The sequence below is a fragment of the Dermochelys coriacea genome, chromosome 7 (assembly GCF_009764565.3).
Source record: "Dermochelys coriacea isolate rDerCor1 chromosome 7, rDerCor1.pri.v4, whole genome shotgun sequence".
Classification (NCBI taxonomy): Eukaryota; Metazoa; Chordata; order Testudines; family Dermochelyidae; genus Dermochelys; species Dermochelys coriacea.
Genome location: NC_050074.1, coordinates 98576915 through 98600509, shown reverse-complemented (window position 1 = coordinate 98600509; position 23595 = coordinate 98576915). Strand labels below are relative to the sequence as shown.

The window sequence follows — 23595 nt, the reverse complement described above, 5'->3', positions numbered from 1 at the left end:
TACTTCTCCATGTCAACAAGCCCCTAGATTTAAGTTGGGGAGCAGAGACATTGCTCATATAAACAAACTGGCCTGGGAAAGGGGTGAAGTCAACACAAATTGAGTAACCATTCTCACTCTTTTTCCAGTGTTTGTTGGATAAACACCAATTTCATTTTTATTTATTGATTAATTGGGAGTGTTTATCAGTTAAAACCCAAAAGCAGATACCTTACCTATAACCCACCCATTAAACGTTTTGTTAAAACGTTTTTACTATTTACAAAGCACCAAATATTTTAAACATGCTCAGCAAACAGCACCAGACGCTTCCAGTGTGTTCTATGTTAACAGATACATTCACAAGCAAAACACATGAAGCTGAGTTAAAGGTTTCCAAAATGTAAAGGCACCTACCTCAGAGGTCTAAACCCACTACCTATGGAATAAAGAAAAGGAGTACTTGTGGCACCTTAGAGACTAACAAATTTATTTGAGCATAAGCTTTCGTGAGCTACAGCTCACTTCATCGGATGCATTTGGTGGAAAAAGTTTTTCCAAAAGTTTTTCCACCAAATGCATCCGATGAAGTGAGCTGTAGCTCACGAAAGCTTATGCTCAAATAAATTTGTTAGTCTCTAAGTGCCACAAGTACTCCTTTTCTTTTTGCGAATACAGACTAACACGGCTGCTACTCTGAATACTCTATGGAATATATCCTAAATGTGGGATGTTTGACTGAAGGGTTTTGGTTCAGGAGGTCCTCCATTTTGGGGACTTTCTTAATCACTGAGGGGAAGATGCATTAATCTGGACCTGTTGCTTCATATATCTCTTATTTTATTTTGAACATATAATCCTCTCCTCCTCCTACCTTTTACACAACACACATTGCACACTCAGATCTCTCTCAGTCCCACCTTCCACTCCATTATTTTTCCCCTTCCCTCAGCAAAAGCTGCAAGACAGAAGTCTTTAACAGCTGGAGCTAATTAAAACCGTTTAGCACCTCCTTTTTTTTTTTTTTTTTTTTTTTCCTATGGAAAGATGAGATGGAGAACTTGAAAGTCTGCTAGTCTGGTAACTGAAGTGCAGTGTTTTGTCAATAAGTGCATCAACGTTTATTATGAACCACCAGTTTCAGGTGTTCATGATCAGTTCCGCTTAAGTTCACAATAAGAGCTGATCAGATATGGAACAAACAGTATTGGTGAACATCCATTTGAATTCCAAATAGGTTTTTGTTTGATAACCTTCATAAGTCTTCATAATTAACTTCTTCTGAATGGGGTTTTTGTTTACAAAAATGTGTAAGAAATGGCCTTTCTTCATATGCAGATAGGATATTTGTGAATAAACCAGATTATTTGTTTGCTGTTCTTTATTCATTATTAAAACTCATTGTAAATTTTCCATTGTAAAGTATTTTCACTGGAAAATATAGTGCTTACTAAATTTTTATATTCCAAGAAGCAACATTTTGAAATGAAACATTTTGTTCCAAATCAACGTTTTGTATTTTATTCTGTTTCAAAATGTCAAAATTGTTTGTTTAGACATTTCTTTATTGGAACATTTGGGAACTTTTCAGTATTTCTTCTTTTCATCATGATCTGAGAGAAAAACAAATGTCATAATGATGGAATTTTCCCGAGGATGAAAATTCCATTTTCCTGCCATCTCCATTCATTATTTGTCATGTGTTAGTTGGAGGTTCAATGTTACATTTGCACAGCACAGAAAAGAAGAATACTTTGCCCTTATATAACATTTTTCACCTGTAGATCTCAAAGTGCTTTACAACAGATAGTAAATATTGGGAAACTGAGGCACAAAAAGTGAAATAGTTTGTCCAAGCAGATCAGTGGAGGAGTGAGGAATAGAACTCAGTCTCTTAACTCCTATTGTCTTATCCACTAGTCCAAAAACATTGCCTTATTCTCAGCACTTAGGAGACTGCTCATACACCATTGACAATGAACAGCAAATAGTGTAAATGAACAGTTCATGAGCAACCTGTAGTGTGAAAATTGTTCATCTCCTTATTTGGTTCATATTTATGTATAGTAACTACAGACTTGATGTGGCAATGATTCACAAACAGAAAAAGGAATATATTTGTATTGTGGTTTATTTGCAGTGTAGAGTCTGATCAGCTCTATTCATAATGCAGAATTTCTAAAGTAACTGTGTGAGATGATTATTTCCTGGGAATTTAATATTAGCACTTCCACTGTCCTCTCTAAAGCATACTAACAGACTAGTCAGTATGCCTTAGACTAGTTAGTATGCCTTATAGCAATACAAATGGAGGTTTGTGGTTGTGTTTGAATGGCTTACATGTGACTTAGTACTTCACAAGAAAGGATTAAACATTTATAGGAAAAGAATGGCATCTGCAGTTATACTAGCTAAAATAATAATGATCATTGCTACCAACCCTCATGCTTCAGGGTACATGCTGATTCCCCAGAGCGGCCAGGAAGAAAATTCTTCCATGTCATAGTAATGCCCTGTTAGGTGTTTTGTGAGGATCTTACACCTTCTTTTAAGACATCTGGCACTGGCCATTGTCAAAGACAGGACATCAAACAAGGGGCCAAATTTCAATCTTGCTTACACTGGTTCAACACTGATGTAAGTCCATTGACTTCAATGGAATAGCGCCTAGTTTACACCACTGTAAATGAGATCTAAATCTGGGCCTAGATGAACCAGTTTTCTGTTCCATACGTCAACTCCTAAATTCTTACACTGTGTAGGAGCCTCACAGGCTTCTTTTGTAAATCATTGGCTTGTTCATGTTAGTATTTATGAAGTGAATGCAAAAACTGCCTGGAAAAAAAGGCCTTTCAGTACAAATGCCTTTGGAATCAGCTATTTGGGGCAACATTTTATAGCATGGGGAAACGTAATATTAAATGTGTTACAAGGTGGGAGTGAAGATGAGAAAGTCGGCAGCTCGTCCAGTAAAATATATTACTTCACTCATATTGTCTCTCTAACATACTGGGACTGACATGGCTACAACTACACTGCATATGGCAGAATGATAAAGGCAATTGTGCAGAGCATTATTGCTGCCAAGCTTATTAGCCATATCTCATGATTCATAGAGGGCTCCTTTCTAAGGAAAATAGCTAATGATTTCAGTAACAAAGACCGGTACCATATCTCCAGTTATGCAAACACATTACATAGTATCGGGGGGGTGGGGTGGGGGGGAAATGCCAGAGAGAACAATCCAAATTGTTATTGGCAACATCTGTAACTGAACCTCTGAGGGACTGAGCTTTTCCTCCAGGCCAAAATGTGTGAAATAGACAATGATGTGGTCAGAATTGTGATTATCCTGCAAGTTAATAATGCTTCAGTAAAACTCATTACAGAGCTAATGCATTAAGGCACAATTCTTTATAATTCTACTCCACACAGAATAAATCATGCTGGTAAGTGTCTCATTTCAGCCGTGGGCATCTCCCACTGCACTAAGCTGATGAGCCCTTAAGGAGAAAGAAAAACATATTCCTGTTGTGAAATATTCTGTCTGTATTCATTTCATTTGCTTATTCTGCAGGAGGCCTGTTTCCTGCACTACAGAGTGAAAAGGATTTCCTTGTTGAAATGTCACCATAACAAACACCTGCACACTATGTATTGTGGCTTTGTTGTGTTTTCTTTTAACCCTTGAGTGGCTTTTTGATTTTTTGAAAGAGTTAAAACAGGGGCTGCCCCCCAAATTGAAATCCAAATATTGTTTTGAGGTCTAAAGAGGCTAGAATACTGGTTTTAGCCCTTTGTTTTTCATTTTCACATGTCTCTGACTATCTAGGTTCAATCAGAAATAGCACATTATTGCAAGAAAGACTGTTCTCATGGTGTTTGCATCCTGCTGGAATCACTGGACATCTGAGAAGGAGGAAGCCTTTTCTTACATGACTCCAGCAGATGCAAAAGGTTTGGAGGTAACTTAGATAAGGTATGTAACTTATCTGAATCCTGGAGGCTTATGGTATTTACACCCATCCCTACCTAGAGGCACAATCCTGCTAACATGTATGTATATGACAATGAGACTATTCACAAATAAACTTATTCACATGCTTTTCTGTGAATAAGCAGGCAGACTGAGGTGTCACAGAAACACCACAGGCAGTTTGAGGTAACCCAACCTGCCTTGTATACTCTCAAAACCTCAACAAACAACTCCAGGTTCTATGCATGGAATCAAAACCTGTAAGCAGGCACAAGACTTCCCTGAGGTATCTGAGTAAGACCATTTAAGTTGTACCCTCAGGACCAATCATGAGCTGCACTGGGACAATTTTTGTCCTCAGTATTTTACCTTACTGTTGAAGCTCTGTACTGGCTGACAGTTGAGATGGGAGTCACCTACACTAGCTATTTTTTTTACCCTTCATTACCAATGAGTAGCCCTGTACCCATGGAAGCACTCTTATAGACCTGAAGCAGGTATTTTCACCACCAACTATGTCATTTAGCCCTGCTGCAACAATGGAAATTTTTAAGGGAAAAAGGCTCAAAGAGACATAGCCTTGGTGTCTGGCCTTGAACTTGATTCTGACTCCCATAGGGTACACTACTGCTTCGACAGCCATGGTTTTGACATGTCTGTGCTTAGATCCTACTGTGATTAGCACCTTAAAAATACCGTAGATAGAAACCATCCCACCTGGTTCCCAAGGGGGTAGTGTGAGTAAGTGAAACTGGTGTTGAAAAACATTTGCTTAAGAAATTGCAATGATGTTCATTAGCATTAGGCTGATCCAGTTATACAATTCTCAGCAGTCAGGGAACACTGATTTTTTGTTCTTGTATATATCTGTAAGGTGGGAAGCCTCATGAAAAGCTAGAGTCAGGGCTGATCTGCATCTAAAATTTAGGTTAACTTAGAGACGCAACTATAGTGTCTGTAGTGTACACAAGCCCTAAGACTCCCTCCTTCCCTCATGTGCAAATAAAGCTTTTTCCTGCAGTCTGAATGCTGGTAAATATTACCTTAAGGCCATCCACACCTACTGTTTGGGTTTAGGCAATAGCAAAGAATTCAGTCTGGCTGGTCATTAACTTTGCACAGAATAAGCAACTTTAGAAAGCAGAACTTTATCAAGGCAGATTATCAAAATGGCCTTTAAATCTGTACTTATAATTTTTCATGTTGATGACATTGGACATGAACATTTTGGGTGCCAAAATATTCAGAATAGCAAGATCAGTGTGCCTAAACACGTGCTATTTTCACATACAGCGCTGAGGTTAGATATGTCAGGAAATATGAGTGCCCAAAATTGGAGGTCTGAATGTGTAAGCAGGGTTGAGGACACTTTCAAAATCAAGGCCAGACGTGTGTTGTTATAGCATCAGTCTCCTTTCTGCCTGTGCTCAGGGTATGAGAAAAAAGCTGCACCATAAAAAACACAACTGGGAGGTTACTGATTAAAAGTGAAGAATACAAGACAGGAACAACTGTTAGGCTAGGCAGTTGTTGAAGATAATTCAAGGTGAGCTCAAGTTCCCTAGCTCACATATAGTACAATGTGTTCTCAGCACAGAACCAAGCAAGCCATCTGATTGATTGTTGAATTAGATTTATGCAGTAAAAATATCAATTGTTTGAAAAAGGAAAGGTTCAAACCTTATTTTACTATTTTACTGAGAGATTTAAACTGGCTGCAGTTACAGGCAGTCTTGCAACACATATAAATGTCTAAGTGTAAGTCCATTACATTGTGTTACATTTTTATGTCATTCAGTGTCTTAGAGAAGGGGGAAATATAAGGCCTGGTCTTGAGGTGCTGAGCTACTTCATTCCCCAGGGACAATCAGCATCTTGCAGAAATTGTGCCCTTAATTTGCCTGCAAAGTATTTCTTCAAAGAGAGTTTTAAAATGGCAAAACAAAGTTATCCAGTTCTCTAATAGGAATGACACAGTTAAGCTCCCCTTGCTGACTTATCTGTGCTGTAACTGTGAAATAAAGTACGTGAACATATGGGACCTCAGGCAGGGAAATTGGGTACTTGCTATGTAACCTTCACAAATCAGTTCATTTCTCTCTCTCTCTCTTTCTCTTTTTTAAATAGCATCTGAAGCAAGCTGAATTGAACAGCAAGTAAACAAATGAGAAGAACACCCCATCCTTCCTCTTATTTGAACGCTGTGCAGTTAATGGAGAATGTGATCAACCAGTCCTTCCCTTGATGCCAGGGCAAACTCTTGTTAATTCACGTTGCCAGTCTTCTACAGAGCAACAGCACTACTTGCCCTTCCACTTGCCTTTTGTTTGGATAGCTAGTGGCACTGCTCAGGGAGAAAGTAAGACGCAATGGATCTAAATCTCACACCTGGGTGGTATGAATGGGTGTTCTGCATACACTGTCCTGGGAGGACAGGGTATCACTGACATTTTGGTTGCTGCAGTAACTCCACTATGAACAAAAAATCTCTTCCCAGTCAGTACACAGAGAAGAATATGAAGAAGGTGCTTTGCAGTCCCTGCTATATTGTGCTGTTTGTTGTAAAAACAGGATAAGTAACAGCCAGAAAAAGATGGAGTTGAGGGTTTCTCCACCCCCAAGTCTATTTATCCCTCTTGTCCTCTGAGCATCACCTTTCAGATAGCCAGCTAACAGCATCTGTGAGCTGGAGTTCTTTGTACCTTTTCCCTAGACCAGAATTATCCACCTTTTCAAAACACAATTTGTGAGATCTTCGGTTAGTGTAAATCAGCACAGATGAATTGATTTCAGTGCTCTGCATAAGTCTGGTGACTTGCATTGACTTCAGTAGAGCTAGCCAATTTACACCAGCTGAGAATCTGCTCCCATAACACGAACTCTTTTAAACCTGTACGTGTAACCTCAGTTCTTTATTCAGTTCTTCCTAAGGCACAACTCCAGTTGAAGTCCATCATTTTTGCCCAAGCAAGGGCTGTTGTACACCAGAAAATTAAATTGACCCTAGCTATGTTGCTCAGGTTGTGAAAATCCACAGCCCTGAGCTGAGCTAAATTCTCCAGTAGTCAGTGCTAGGTTGATTGGAAGAATTCCTCAGTCGACCTAGCTCCTGCCTCTCCAGGAGGTGGACTACCTTTGCAGACAGGAGAACCCCTTCCACTGGCATACATAGTGTCTATGCTGAAGTGCTACAGCAGTGTGGCAGCAGCAGTGCAGTTGTGTTGCTGTAGCATTTCAAGTGTAGACAAGCCTTAAGTAAGAAGTAAAGAAGTGAGTAAGGACTTCAGGTTTGGGAGCCTTTTTTATTGTTATTCTTTAATTATATATCTTGTGAGTCGTTCACTTCTTGGATGTTTATCCATATGAAAAGTTTTGCCTGACTCTGCATGCTCAAACAAAACCAAAACTATTGCCACAAGAGCTGTGAACTCAGAGATACAACTGAGGAATCTCTGAGCCATTGAGAAGCCTCTCTGAATCTCTCTCTATGTCAAATTCATACCCATGGTAATACATCTGAGTGAGACATCTGCACAATTGGCTAGCTAGAGACAGTTAGGTACCAAAATATCTACCCTGTCTTCTGGCAGGCATATTACATCACTATCCAAAGTATTGCACATTTCTGAACTAGTCTGGCCTATCTTTTTTTTTAAAGCCTATTGCTGTAAAATATGCTTCAACACACACACACACACACACACACACACTAAACAAAAGCAACAAAAGTTTGTCTTGGGTTTCAGTTCTCCTGATAGAATATCCCCCAAATTGGATATAGAACCTATACTACAGCTCCAGGGAGAGCTGAGTAAGTTAGCAAAATCAGAATCTAAATGGAACAAGTGTCTTTTCAGTGTTTTTTAAGGAGAACAGTGGTCAGTCACTTTGATGCTGACAGACTACATACTTAATGTAAAGGGCAGGTTGCTTGTACATTAGACATACAATGAGCATGGCTGAGCTATATGCTGAAGAAGAGGCTTTAGGTGTCTGCAAAAAACAGAAACCACAGTGGGTGGCATTAGCCAACTCCCCTCTTCTTAATATAAATGAATGAAATGTATTTGTCAGATTTTTGAAAATACAAGGGAATTGTGTTGTCCAAAGAAGCTCACAAGGAAAATCTCTATTGTTTTACAATGAAGAAATAATGGAAGAAGCACCTCTTTAATGAAAGCTTGTGATTTAAAAAGAGTGGCCTTATATAGTGTATTCCTGTTTCAGAAATAGTGAGGGTTTCCCATGGTTCACCTCACTGGAGCCCCTGTAATTGAGTTTGCCTCTAAGAAACAAGGATCAATTTTATTTTTCAAGTGTACATGTGTTACATGATTTAAATCTAATATTTTAACCTGTAAGCTGAGTTGCGGATGAATTTATAACAGAGAGGACTTGCTATTGGATTTCGTTTTTGATTGGCTTATTTATTACGTATGCAAATGTTGATATGAATGGCTACATTGATCTTTGAAAAATGAATTAATGAAATTAAAAATACTTTTTTAAAAGGGTGAAGTAGGAAAGGAAGGATAGTGAGCCATGCATATGTGGGCTATATTACAGATACTAGCTAGATTTTAGCTTTCCTAGTTTATCATGATTTACTTTACTTTTTTGTGATTGGTTTTGTTCTATAGGAAGGTTGAATTCCTCTGTTAAGTCTCTTATTCTTTTCTCACAGTCCCAACAATCTAAGCCAAGTGATTCTCATTGTCATTGTTAAAGCCCCATTATTCTGAGGATGAGCAGAGTCCCGTTCTGTCTAGTCACTATTCCAATAACTTCCAGAAACTTGCAAGACTAAAACCCCTGAAAGGTGTCAAAGGTACAGACTTACTGCATAACGATTGGACCCAGTACAGGGCTCTCTCTGCAGATCAAAGATATGCCTTACAAAATGAAAGATTGTGAGGAAAAGGTTACTGATTTGGAAAGCATGTCTTCTGGGCATGATGCCATCCTCATGTCTTTGATTAAGTACAAGTCACAACCTTAACCTAGAATGGATGAGCAAGAGATTTAAATCCTCAAGAGAGTCCTAATATGCACTGAGTGAATTCAAAGTCCAAAATACAAACTCCTGGCAGATAAGATTCACCTAAGGAGAGTTCCCAGGAAACAAAATATCATTGCTCTGTTGGATGGGGGCAGGAGGAGGGGGGAAGGAATCATTAGCTGAAAGCGTAAGCTGTCTGAAGACTTTATATGAAGAACTGATTTGTGGTGAATCAGTCCTGAAGCACTCTCTTGTGCAATAGGCAATCAGTGGGAAGAACATAGTCATTCCCCTGGGAACACCCTCAAGTAGCATCTTATCCACTTGGCTACAGTTGGAACACGCCCAAAGGAGCAGAGCATGTAGGGTCTGCCGTACATGTTGACTATCTTCCCATTTCACTGTGCAGGCAGCAGCACAGAAACGCTGTCTGAGCACTCCCCAGGATGCCATGTATATTGGAGTAATATTCAGACTGAAGTGCTGCTGTCTGGACTACTTTTCTATTCCTAGAACAAATCAAAATGATTTGAAGAACTTGAAAATATTGGATCAGAAGATTTGGCCTGTTTCTCAGCAAGTGGTTATGTTCCCTTGAGTGTGGTCCACAGAACCCAAACTTCCTGCCCTTGTCTCATGGACTGTTAGCTGCAAACGTTTAGTCTTCCTTTAGTACAAGAAAAATTTCAGTTCAATACAGAATACTGACAATACGGTCATAACTGATTACAAGATATCTTAGATTTTCAGAGAGACATTTGGAAAGCATTGCATGGAGGGAGTTTGACCACATGATTACTGTTCCCATCAATGGTAAATGACACCTAAATATCCCATGGCTACAAAGTAGGGAACTCTTGCACCTTATATTTCAACTTTCATGAGAAAATGGAGGAACTTTGGGAAAGTCAGCAGCTCTTGGTAAAAAGGGACTATTCTTTAGCATAGTCTATCCTGCTAGATTATATAATGGGAATAATGAAATCACACCATGCTGTATTTTTAGAAATAGCAAGAGCCTTGCTCCCTTTTCTATTTTTAGATCCTTCACCATTTTACAACTAAATTTTTATAAATTTCCAATCCTATACCTGTAGTAAAGGAAAGCAGGAAAGTGTTACAAGAGTTAGAAACATTAGAAACTTCCAAGAAAAAAAGAACTCATCAAGAAGTCCACTAAAATGATGGGTTCTAAATTAGCTGTTAACACTCAAGAAGGAGATTGAGTTATTATTGAGCAGATGTTCTCAGAGAGTTATCCACAATGTGCAGCGGCAGTCAAAAAAGCTAACAGTATGTTAGGAACTGTTAGGAAAGGAATAGATAATAACACAGAAAATAACATGATGCCACTATATAAATCCATGGTATGCCCACACCTTGATTACTGTACAGAGTTCTGGTCACCTCATCTCAAAAAAGATATCTTAGAATTGGAAAAGGGAGAGTGAAAGAAACAAAAATGAATATAGGTATGGAACAGCTTCCATTTGAGGAAAGACAACTCAGATGGAATATCATCGAGATCTATAAAATCATGAATGGTGTGGAGAAAGTGAATAAGGAAGTGTTATTTACCCCTTCACATAACACAAGAAGCAGGGGTCACTCAATGAAATTAATAGACAGCACATTTAAAACAAACATAAGGAAGTACTACTTCACACTGCAAAGTCAACCTGTGGAACTCTTTGTCAGGGGATGTTGTAAAGGCCAAAACTATAACAGGGATCAAAAAAGAATTAGTTAAGTTCATGGAGGATAGATACATCAATGACTTAGCCAGGATGGTCAGGAATGCTACCCATGCTCTCGTAGTCTCTAACCCTCTGACTGCCAGAAGCTGGGCCTGGATGACAGGGGATCACTCTGTAATTGCCCTATTCTGTTCATTTCCAGTGAAGAATCTGGCACCAGTCACTCTCAGAAGATAGGATACTGGGCTAGATGGACCACTGATCTGATCCAGTATGTCCATTCTTATTTTTTAAAACACTGTAGGGGCAAATGGAGGTCGGGGGTGGGAATTCCTTGGGATTCAAAGCCAAGACCAAGAGTGCTCATGTTGCATCTCGGCATATAAAATACCAGATACACAAGCCGTCCATTGACTTTCAAATATGTCAACTATTCTAAAGAAACAAACTGTTCAAAGAATTATCCAAACAGCTTTAGCTTCATCAGTATCTACATCATCATCAATTGCATGGACTTCTTTGGCTTAATACGATTACTTTATTGTGATGGCAATCCCTCTCCTCCTCTTTTTTTAATTCTTGTCATTAACAGGAATTCACATCCCAGATGTGCTGGTCTGGCTAAGCTGTGCTCAGTGTAGGACCAGGGACCATTAATGTCACCTTTGCATTCCCATTATCCTAAAACCAGCTGGAGGCTGGTCCAGCTCCTGGTTTAATTCAGTAGATCCTGAATGTTTAAATTAGAGGAGCTGTGAGGTCATTTCAGCAGCCAGGGATTATCATACCTATGGATGTCCTGCCCAGGTCCTATTTCCCCAGGGACCATGTAAGGAGAGGGTGTGAAATTGCTATAGAAGTCCCACAGCACCCACGGGGAATCCTCATTGGGCCCTTAAATTGTAGCTTTGACTACTTTGCAAATATTAAACCTACATTTCCAAATGGATTCAGTCTGCTCCTGTATCTGGTAACAACAGATGAGGCACATTGCTGTTCTCCTACAAAAAAAAAACTGCATTAGAAGTGAACTGCAAAGGGAAAATCTGTTAGCAATGTGTAGCATTGTCTGAATTAGAGAAATTTACTGTTTTTGTTCCTCTTAGAATGCTTGTAAAGCACAACAGCCAGAAGTGCTCCCAACACTTAATGTGCATGCCAGATATTGGTATTGTTTGACTTAAAAGCTGTTTCAATCTCAACTGTTTCAGTTTTGTCGTAGATGAAGGTGGATAGGGCGATAGCATAGGTATTTCAAATAATTCCCCTAGTACAGTCCTAGTGAACCTGCGGCCATTCAGAATCTACTGCTCTTGGGAGCCATGGTGGGACAGGTACCAGTGCAATAAAAGTGTTTTAGAAGGAAGAGCAAAACAGCAATGGTTCAGATCACAAATCAGCATAGCAAAGGGGCCATAATATAACCCTTAATACTTAAACCAGTTTTATCACACAGTCCACTATGAAGGGATCAATTCCTTAATGCAGACAGGCCTAAGTCTCATCAACCTTTCCCCTCACTCCTTTACTGAGGACTGGTAAAATAGTAAGTGTTTGCTTGTGATATCAATACTCCCTCAGTCCTCCAAAGAGCTCTCCATCAAAAATAGATAAGTCCAGAAAGACCTGATGTTTATAACAATAGAAAAATAGCAGAAGATTAAAAGAAACCATTCTGAGAATGCCTTTATAGCTCCTAAAGGAGAAGTAAATGGTAGATTTTTCTTTTGCAGTTCTCCTTGAAGATATGCAGGAAAATTTGTTGTTGTATGAAACACTTTCTTTATCTCTGCAAACTCTTTTCCTTTATTTCTGCTGCAAACATTTGCTAACTATAAATAAAAGAAATGTATTGACACTTGGGAGGGTCTTAGTTTGGAGAGCTTGTTCTTAGCAGCCAAATACAGGTTGCAGCTAGCAGTTAAGTGAATGCCCATAATATGTTGATAAGCATCTTTCTTTAAAAATGTACTTTGTACTTTTCAGATAACACAAGTGAAACAAAATCTGGCTCATGGTAATTCAATTACTACTTTTGTTTTTTTGATTAACAAATTGAATAATCCCATCATAATGAGACAGATCATCCGACAGCTCCCTCCTATGGAGTTCTGGCACCTGTCTCTGAAGCATCTGGTGCTGGTCACTGTCAAAGACAGGATCCTGGATTGGATGGGCCTCAGGTCTGATCCAGTCTGGCAGTTCCTATGTTGTTATTCAATTGTTTCCACATAGCTTAAACAAAAGCACCTTTGTTCAAGATATATTTTGAGGTGGTTCTGTTTTCTAATGAATATTGTCACCTACACTAAATGTCTGCCCCCCAATTTGTATTGACTTTCTTGAATTGCAAAGAAACCTAAAATATGCCATTAATAACATACAGCTCTTTATTTTTTCAAATAAAATGCATAGGAGCTCCCTGGAAATACTCTGATATTGCGATTTTGTGTGCATGACATAAGTTGTTTTAATTCTTTATTTATTTTATAGAACATGGACTACATTTTCTACTGTATCCTGAATGCACTTAGCACAGCAGAGGAGGGGGCCAATGAATCAGCCAGTTGCAGTTTAGAGCAGTGTGGGAGCTGTTCTAAACTGTAACAGCTGGCGATGGTCCCCTAGGGCCCATATGCTAGCTGCGAATAGTCAGAGCTTTGCTTGGCTTTGCTTACACTACAGGTGTATAAATAAGGACAGAGTTTAGCCATATGAAGTATAGATTTAGATGAATTTTTCTTACTAGATCACACGTTGCAGAAACGAACTACAGCCTGGTGCCTTTCAATATTAGATCTCCGCCAGCTGTTAGGCAGGCAAATAATGGGACTCCATTAAGTTTCAGTAAATCTCAATTTCCATCGTCACTGGGTTCCTGCAGTGCTGTAAGACTAGGACTAGAGAGTGGCACATACAGTATGTTTGTTGGGTTTAACATGCTGTAAGTCATGTATAAATTACTCTGCATTCAAAAACCAATGAAATCCCACTTTGTCCCTCCCCTTCCTTCCATGTAGTTGGGATTCCATGGGTGGGACTTGCCCAGGCAAGGAGAGAGCAGTGTCAGAGCATGACCTCCCTATGCAGCATTATCCCCTTGGAAAACACCGATGAAGTGAGCTGTAGCTCACGAAAGCTTATGCTCAAATAAATTTGTTAGTCTCTAAGGTGCCACAAGTACTCCTTTTCTTTTTACAGTATAAGTAGAAATTCATGCTGGGTGTAAAAGCACTGAGTTACACAGAGCTTTCTACTCATTGTGATTTTGGTTGCCCAGAGATAGTCTGACAGGACAGTTATGTGCCTGCACAGGTAGGTACCCCAGAAATCCATAGACTGCTGCAGATCCCCTAAGAGGAGATGCAGCAGGACTGCACTCCACACTACTCCTGTACTCTTTATGGTGACCGGCAGTCACCTTAAACCCTTGGCACTCTTCAGGGCCAGCAAGTAATTCCTCTTTAGCATCTGGTGCCTGTGTTTTGTGTAGCTGCAAAGCCATGGAAACATTCACATCCATTTTTTTCTCCTGTGAACTTTATCTTTGGGAGGAAACAACAGGGCCCCGGGATTGTTAGGGTCTGATTTTTTTTTTCTTCAGAAGCTCTAAACAATCCAGCTCCCATTGATTTGAATTAATGTGATGTGTAACAGCCCTGGAGATTTTAAATAATGGCTTTCTTCATTAAATGTATTCCTAAATTCCATCCTCTTATCCTGGAATCAGAACACAGCTACTTTCTCACTTCTCCCTACTCTAGGATACTGTCATCTCCCTGAGCAATTTGAAAAGAGTGCTGGGCCTATAAAACCTTGTAGTAATAGCCAACTGTCCCCTTCTAGCAGCCTTTATCTGTCTTACCCCAAATCTGCAGCCTACACTCAATGTCCTTATTGCAATTTAAGGCAGATACCATCAATGCTTTTTCAAAGCTGTTGAGTGTTTCTGATTGGCATCCAACCACACCATCTGAGAAAGGCCACATGACATGACTTTGTCTGGATTTTCATACATCCTAAGCAGCTAAAATAACTGTGAAAGGGAATTTATCACTGAAGCAAGTCAGTTTCCAAGCTGGATGAATAACAGACGACTGTGAGCGCAGATAGGAGAATACCTGAGTCATAAGGGTATTACATGGTTGTTACAGGAGCACAGTCACGCTGCTGTAACACTGCACAGTTAGCACTGAATGAGGGCATTGTCTGTACTCCCTGTGCCATTGGGGTACTGTGAGTTAGGGGAACATGTGACTGCTTTAACTTTTCTTTGCCCTATCATGAGATTAACTCTCCCCCATTCTTGAGCAGGGGTGAGTGGAATCTGAGGCTGGTTTCTGAACTACCATGCTGAAATTGTTTTAAGGCCTCCTCAGCCTGCCTTTCCTCAGCCTGCCCTTGCAGTCAGCTCTTTGGGGCTGTGCTGCTGTTTGGACTGCAGAGGGAAGCAGCCCTCAGTAACTCAGGGGATGGTGTGGTGTTTCTGGCACATAGCCTGGGAGGAAGTGTGAAACATGAGACCATGAATGCCAGCAGCCAGTCCAAGATCTGGGAACACATAGAATCATAGAATATCAGGGTTAGAATCATAGAATCATAGAATCATAGAATATCAGGGTTGGAAGGGACCCCAGAAGGTCATCTAGTCCAATCCCCTGCTCAAAGCAGGACCAAGTCCCAGTTAAATCATCCTAGCCAGGGCTTTGTCAAGCCTGACCTTAAAAACCTCTAAGGAAGGAGATTCTACCACCTCCCTAGGTAACGCATTCCAGTGTTTCACCACCCTCTTAGTGAAAAAGTTTTTCCTAATATCCAATCTAAACCTCCCCCATTGCAACTTGAGACCATTACTCCTCGTTCTGTCATCTGCTACCATTGAGAACAGTCTAGAGCCATCCTCTTTGAAACCCCCTTTCAGGTAGTTGAAAGCAGCTATCAAATCCCCCCTCATTCTTCTCTTCTGCAGACTAAACAATCCCAGCTCCCTCAGCCTCTCCTCGTAAGTCATGTGCTCTAGACCCCTAATCATTTTTGTTGCCCTTCGCTGTACTCTTTCCAATTTATCCACATCCTTCTTGTAGTGTGGGGCCCAAAACTGGACACAGTACTCCAGATGAGGCCTCACCAGTGTCGAATAGAGGGGAACGATCACGTCCCTCGATCTGCTCGCTATGCCCCTACTTATACATCCCAAAATGCCATTGGCCTTCTTGGCAACAAGGGCACACTGCTGACTCATATCCAGCTTCTCGTCCACTGTCACCCCTAGGTCCTTTTCCGCAGAACTGCTGCCGAGCCATTCGGTCCCTAGTCTGTAGCGGTGCATTGGATTCTTCCATCCTAAGTGCAGGACCCTGCACTTATCCTTATTGAACCTCATTAGATTTCTTTTGGCCCAATCTTCCAATTTGTCTAGGTCCTTCTGTATCCTATCCCTCCCCTCCAGCGTATCTACCACTCCTCCCAGTTTAGTATCATCCGCAAATTTGCTGAGAGTGCAATCCACACCATCCTCCAGATCATTTATGAAGATATTGAACAAAACGGGCCCCAGGACCGACCCCTGGGGCACTCCACTTGACACCGGCTGCCAACTAGACATGGAGCCATTGATCACTACCCGTTGAGCCCGACAATCTAGCCAGCTTTCTACCCACCTTATAGTGCATTCATCCAGCCCATACTTCCTTAACTTGCTGACAAGAATGCTGTGGGAGACCGTGTCAAAAGCTTTGCTAAAGTCAAGAAACAATACATCCACTGCTTTCCCTTCATCCACAGAACCAGTAATCTCATCATAAAAGGCGATTAGATTAGTCAGGCATGACCTTCCCTTGGTGAATCCATGCTGACTGTTCCTGATCACTTTCCTCTCCTCTAAGTGCTTCAGGATTGATTCTTTGAGGACCTGCTCCATGATTTTTCCAGGGACTGAGGTGAGGCTGACCGGCCTGTAGTTCCCAGGATCCTCCTTCTTCCCTTTTTTAAAGATGGGCACTACATTAGCCTTTTTCCAGTCATCCGGGACTTCCCCCGTTCGCCACGAGTTTTCAAAGATAATGGCCAAGGGCTCTGCAATCACAGCCGCCAATTCCCTCAGCACTCTCGGATGCAATTCGTCCGGCCCCATGGACTTGTGCACGTCCAGCTTTTCTAAATAGTCCCTAACCACCTCTATCTCTACAGAGGGCTGGCCATCTCTTCCCCATTTTGTGATGCCCAGCACAGCAGTCTGGGAGCTGACCTTGTTAGTGAAAACAGAGGCAAAAAAAGCATTGAGTACATTAGCTTTTTCCACATCCTCTGTCACTAGCTTGCCTCCCTCATTCAGTAAGGGGCCCACACTTTCCTTGGCTTTCTTCTTGTTGCCAACATACCTGAAGAAACCCTTCTTGTTACTCTTGACATCTCTTGCTAGCTGCAGCTCCACGTGCGATTTGGCCCTCCTGATATCTTTCCTACATGCCCGAGCAATATTTTTATACTCTTCCCTGGTCATATGTCCAACCTTCCACTTCTTGTAAGCTTCTTTTTTATGTTTAAGATCCGCTAAGATTTCACCATTAAGCCAAGCTGGTCGCCTGCCATATTTACTATTCTTTCGACTCATCGGGATGGTTTGTCCCTGTAACCTCAACAGGGATTCCTTGAAATACAGCCAGCTCTCCTGGACTCCCTTCCCTTTCATGTTAGTCCCCCAGGGGATCCTGGCCATCTGTTCCCTGAGGGAGTCAAAGTCTGCTTTCCTGAAGTCCAGGGTCCGTATCCTGCTGCTTACCTTTCTTCCCTGCGTCAGGATCCTGAACTCAACCAACTCATGGTCACTGCCTCCCAGATTCCCATCCACTTTTGCTTCCCCCACTAATTCTACCCGGTTTGTGAGCAGCAGGTCAAGAAAAGCGCTCCCCCTAGTTGGCTCCCCTAGCACTTGCACCAGGAAATTGTCCCCTACGCTTTCCAAAAACTTCCTGGATTGTCTATGCACCGCTGTATTGCTCTCCCAGCAGATATCAGGAAAATTAAAGTCACCCATGAGAATCAGGGCATGCGATCTAGTAGCTTCCGTGAGTTGCCGGAAGAAAGCCTCATCCACCTCATCCCCCTGGTCCGGTGGTCTATAGCAGACTCCCACCATGACATCACTCTTGTTGCACACACTTCTAAACTTAATCCAGAGACACTCAGGTTTTTCCACAGTTTCGTACCGGAGCTCTGAGCAGTCATACTGCTCCCTTACATATAGTGCTACTCCCCCACCTTTTCTGCCCTGCCTGTCCTTCCTGAACAGTTTATAACCATCCATGACTGTACTCCAGTCATGTGAGTTATCCCACCAAGTCTCTGTTATTCCAATCACGTCATAATTCCTTGACATCACCAGGACCTCCAGTTCTCCCTGCTTGTTTCCAAGGCTTTGTGCATTTGTATATAAGCACTTGAGATAACCTGTTGATCGCCCCTCATTCCCAGTATGAGGCAGGAGCCCTCCCCTCACAGACATTCCTGCCTGTGCTTCCTCCCGGTATCCCGCTTTCCCACTTACCTCAGGGCTTTGGTCTCCTTCCCCCGGTGAACCTAGTTTAAAGCCCTCCTCACTAGGTTAGCCAGCCTGCTGGCAAAGATGTTCTTCCCTCTCTTCGTAAGATGGAGCCCGTCTCTGCCCAGCACTCCTCCTTCATGGAACACCATCCCATGGTCAAAGAATCCAAAGCCTTCTCTCCGACACCACCTGCGTAGCCATTCGTTGACCTCCACGATTCGACGGTCCCTACCCAGGCCTTTTCCTTCCACGGGGAGGATGGACGAGAACACCACTTGCGCCTCCAACTCCTTTATCCTTCTTCCCAGAGCCACGTAGTCCGCAGTGATCCGCTCAAGGTCATTCTTGGCAGTATCATTGGTGCCCACGTGGAGAAGCAGGAAGGGACCTCAGGAGGTCATCTAGTCCAACCCCCTGCTCAAAGCAGGACCAATCCCCAACTAAATCATCCCGGCCAGGGCTTTGTCAAGCCTGACCTTAAAAACTTAAAAGGAAGGAATTCCACCACCTCCCTAGGTAACACATTCCAGTGCTTCACCACCCTCCTAGTGAAAAAGTTTTTCCTAATATCCAAACTAAACCTCCCCCAGCTCAACTTGAGACCATTACTCCTTGTTCTGTCATCTGCTACCACTGAGAACAGTCTAGATCCATCCTGTTTGGAACCCTCTTTCAGGTAGTTAAAAGCGGCTGTCAAATCCCCCCCTCATTCTTCTCTTCCGCAGACTAAATCCCAGTTCCCTCAGCCTCTCCTCATAAGTCATGTGTTCCAGTTGCCTAATCATTTTTGTTGCCCTCCGCTGGACATTTTCCATTTTTTTCACATTCTTCTTGTAGTGTGGAGCCCAAAACTGGACACAGTGCTCCAGGTGAGGCCTCACCACTGTTGAATAGAGGAGAACGATCACGTCCCTCGATCTGTTGGCAATGCCCCTACTTATACATCCCAAAATGCCATTGGCCTTATTGGCAACAACAGCACACTGTTGACTCATATCCAGCTTCTCATCCACTATAACCCCTAGGTCCTTTTCTGCAGAACTGCTGCTGAGCCATTCGGTCCCTAGTCTGTAGCGGTGCCTGGGATTCTTCTGTCCTAAGTGAAGGACTCTGCACTAGTCCTTGTTAAACCTCATCAGATTTCTTTTGGTCCAGTCCTCTAATTTGTTTAGGTCACTCTGGACCCTATCCCTACTCTCCAGTATATCTACCTCTCCTCCCAGTTTAGTGTCATCTGCAAACTTGCTGAGGGTGCAATCAACTCCATCCTCCAGATCATTAATGAAGATATTGGACAAAACCGGCCCCAGGACTGACCCTTGGGGCACTCCGCTTGATACCGGCTGCCAGTTAGACATGGAGCCATTGAACACTACCCGTTGAGCCCGACAATCTAGCCAGCTTTCTATCCACCTTATAGTCCATTCATCCAGCCCATACTTCTTTAACTTGTTGGCAAGAATTCTGTGGGAGACCATGTCAAAAGGCATGCTAAAGTCAAGGAATAAGACATCCACTGCTTTCCCTCATCCACAGAGCCAGTTATCTTGTCATAGAAGGCAATTAGATTAATCAGGCATGACTTGTCCTTGGTGAATCCATGCTGACTGTTCCTGATCACTTGCCTCTCCTTTAAGTGCTTCAGAATTGATTCCTTGAGGACCTGCTTCATGATTTTTCCTCCTCCTTCCCTTTTTTAAAGATGGGCACTACATTAGCCTTTTTCCAGTCGTCTGGGACGTCCCCCAATCGCCATGAGTTTTCAAAGATCATGGCCAATGGCTCTGCAATCACATCTGCCAACTCCTTTAGCACTCTTGGATGCAGCACATCCAGCCCCATGGACTTGTGCTCGTACAGCTTTTCTAAATACTCCTGAACCACTTCTTTCTCCACAGAGGGCTGGTCATCTCCTCCCCATGCTGTGTGGCCCAATGCAGTAGACTGGGAGCTTACCTTGTTTGTGAAGACAGAGGCAAAAAAAGCATTGAGTATATTAGCTTTTTCCATATCCTCTGTCACTAGATTGCCTCCCTCATTCAGTAAGGGGCCCATACTTTCCTTGACTTTCTTCTTGTTGCTAACATACCTGAAGAAACACTTCTTGTTACTCTTCACATCTCTTGCTAGCTGCAACTCCAAGTGTGATTTGGTCTTCCTGATTTCACTCCTGCATGCCTAAGCAATATTTTTATACTCTTCCCTGATCATTTGTCCAATCTTCCATTTCTTGTAAGCTTCTTTTTTGAGTTTAAGATCAGCAAGGATTTCACTGTTAAGCCAAGCTGGTCACCTGCCATATTTACTATTCTTTCTACACATCGGGATGGTTTATCCCTGTGACCTCAATAAGGATTCTTTAAAATACAGCCAGCTCTCCTGGACTCCTTTCCCCCTCATGTTATTCACCCAGGGGATCCTGCTCATCAGTTCCCTGAGGGAGTCAAAGTCTGCTTTTCTGGAGTCCAGGGTCCGTATTCTGCTGTTTCATTTCTTCCTTGGATCAGGATCCTGAACTCGACCATCTCATGGTCACTGCCTCCCAGGTTCCCCTCCACTTTTGCTTCCCCCACTAATTCTTCCCGGTTTGTGAGCAGCAGGACAAGAAGAGCTCTGCCCCTAGTTGGTTCCTCCAGCACTTGCACCAGGAAATTATCCATTACACTTTCCAGAAACTTCCTGGATTGTCTGTGCAGTGCTGTATTGCTCTCCCAGGAGATATCAGGGTGATTGAAGTCTCCCGAGAACCAGGGTCTGCGATCTAGTAACTTCCGTTAGTTGCCGTAAGAAAGCCTCATCCACTTCATCCCTCTGGTCCGGTGGTCTATAGCAGGTTTCAGAGTAGCAGCCATGTTAGTCTGTATTCGCAAAAAGAAAAGGAGTACTTGTGGCACCTTAGAGACTAACACATTTATTTGAGCATAAGCTGTCCTTCCTGAACAGTTTATATCCATCCATGACAGTACTCCAGTCATGTGAGTTATCTCACCAAGTCTCTGTTATTCCAATCACATCATAATTCCTTGACTGTGCCAGGACTTCCAGTTCTCCCTTCTTATTTCCCAGGCTTCTTGCATTTGTGTATAGGCACTTGAGATAACTCGCTGGTCGTCATGGGTGAAAGAGTGTAGAGGAGGGAAGGGAAGGAGAATGTGAAATGGAGGGGGGAGATGAGGATGAGTATGAGAAAGGAGTGAAGGAGACATGAGAGGTAAAAGGGCTACATCTATAACCTAGGATGGGATCGCAAAGAAATAAAGACAGAGGGTCAGATCTTGCTGTACAGCCAAGCTGCGCACGGTGCAAGTTAGGAGGGAGAAAAGCTCACCATTGCACTCCCCTTAATCCTGGGCCCATGGTGTGCAGGGCCAGTCCCCTGGCAGATGTTAGTACCTAAAGGCTGTTAAATTTATACCAAATGTAAAACCACCCCTAGAGGCTAAACCTGCAGCCGTGGCCTCCAGGCCATGAATTGCTCCTTTTGCTCTGATCACAGGATCTTACCCTGCTATGTTGAGTACTGAGAGTGGGGCTGATGTTAAGAGCCTCTGTGCTATCTCTATACCACAGAGGATCCTCCTTGCAGTGGGTGATGATCTAGTTCCAGATGCTTCTGGTTGGTGCAGCATGCAGTGGTGAATGAAAAAGAGCCAGAGGAGAGAATGAAGAGACAGTGTTAATTTAGCTGCAGTGTCTGATGCACGAATACATTTCAATCATTAACAATTATAAAAGCCTTCTGTGAGATTCGAGCATGACACCCCTTGTAATAAGAATGTACAGAACAGGCAAAAAGACACAAAAAAGTAATCACGACAGAAACAAGCTGCATATGTCAATGTGTATCAAACCATGTACCTAACAGAAAAATGTCTGTAGTGGATGTAGCTAGAAACATCCACTGCAGAGATAATTAAACTGCCGATACTAGGTTAGATTTTCCCCAGAGCTAACATTTTCCAGAACTGGCTTAGCTCTCTGATTGCTGTGGAGTTTGTGTTTGCAAGTTTTGTTCTTGAATTTTGAACCTGTAAATATGAATTGCAGGTGCAAATCAAAATACTTCCACCGCTAACTGCCTGATTTGCACCATGACTATGTAACTAAAGCACAAATACTCTGATTTGCACCTGTGGCTGAACTGTGGTATAAACTGCACCCCAAACAGGGTGGATGGGCCTTTGGGAATGTGACCACTATTTGAGGGAAGATGGGGCGCATTGCACTTCCAAACATATGGCAGCATGTCTGTCAGAGCTTCTTGCAATCATGGTGAAGGGATTACTTTACTTATTCCTAAAACGAAGCCACTTATGGAGTAGAAGGCACAGCAGATTAGGGTAAAACTGAGGAATACACTATCCAATTGAAATTAGGAGGGAATTAGAGAGGCAGAACATAATTACCTAAGAAGGAAATTGGCCAGGACACCATACCAACGTTAACATTGGACCTGTGTGAAATGCAGCAGTCTGTTTGTAAAAAATCCCTGCAGATCCCATTTTTGCTCTGTGGTGTTCCTTGCTTTCAGTATAAAAGTACAGACAAGCTAGAGCTGGTCCAAAAACTGGGAGGAATTTTTCACTTGTCAATGTTTTTTGTCAAAACGCTTCAATTTTTTTTAACCAGCTGCAATACGAGCTTCAAATTTTAAAGAGAAAGAGCCCAAACTGCTGTGTTTTGCCTCGTAACAATCTGAAACCATGCAGAATGACTGAGTTTTGTATGGCATCCAAATGCTGGTAAATATGGCCTGTATTTCAAATTGGGAAGAAACCAAATCGGGGCATTTCCCCAGATTATTAGAGTTGCTACCTCTGAGGTACAAAAAAATGGGATATCCAGAATGATCTTGAGCCCATAAAACTTGACAGCTGGTAGTGTGCACTGAGCACTCTTATTGATTTCCCAGGCAGCTACCTCAAAAAAAGGAATAATGCTGGGAAAACCTGGAGAGGTGGCAAACCTGCTGGTTATAAATTCCCTCATGTAGGGACCTCAACTTTTGCCAAAAGTGTCATAGGATCTATAATAACCACAAGGTTATTACAAAGGTTTGCCTAGCCTCAGTGCAAAGGCACATGATGGCAGAGTGTTTTCAGGAACAGGGCCTGTTCCGTTGACAAAGTTTCATCTGAATTGATAGGTGTAATATGGCCCTCTAGTGGCCATTGGCATAAGTGAACAAAACTAGTGCAGTACCATACCCAGTGATGATTTGGAAAGATTGTCTGATATTGGATTTTTATGTTTACTTTGGATATTAGTGTTGCTCTAACAATGCTATAGTGAGAGCTGCTAATTCCATTATAAGACCCTTCCTTTCAGATACATATAGATGATGTTTTGGAAGGAAGGCATTTTCCACCAACTCATTATTCCAAAACAGAATTTTTTCTAC

At 42.1% G+C, this 23595-nt stretch overlaps 1 long non-coding RNA gene across 1 annotated transcript in view; it reads left to right on the top strand.

Moving 5' to 3' along the window:
• LOC119858945 overlaps positions 1-7647 on the top strand; it is a 41555-nt gene extending 33908 nt beyond the window's left edge. Inside the window, exons 2-4 of the long non-coding RNA XR_006282809.1 lie at positions 3812-3958; positions 5387-5501; positions 6083-7647. This is a non-coding gene — a long non-coding RNA (uncharacterized LOC119858945). The remainder of the gene's footprint in view (positions 1-3811; positions 3959-5386; positions 5502-6082) is intronic.
• Positions 7648-23595: the final 15948 nt, after the last annotated feature.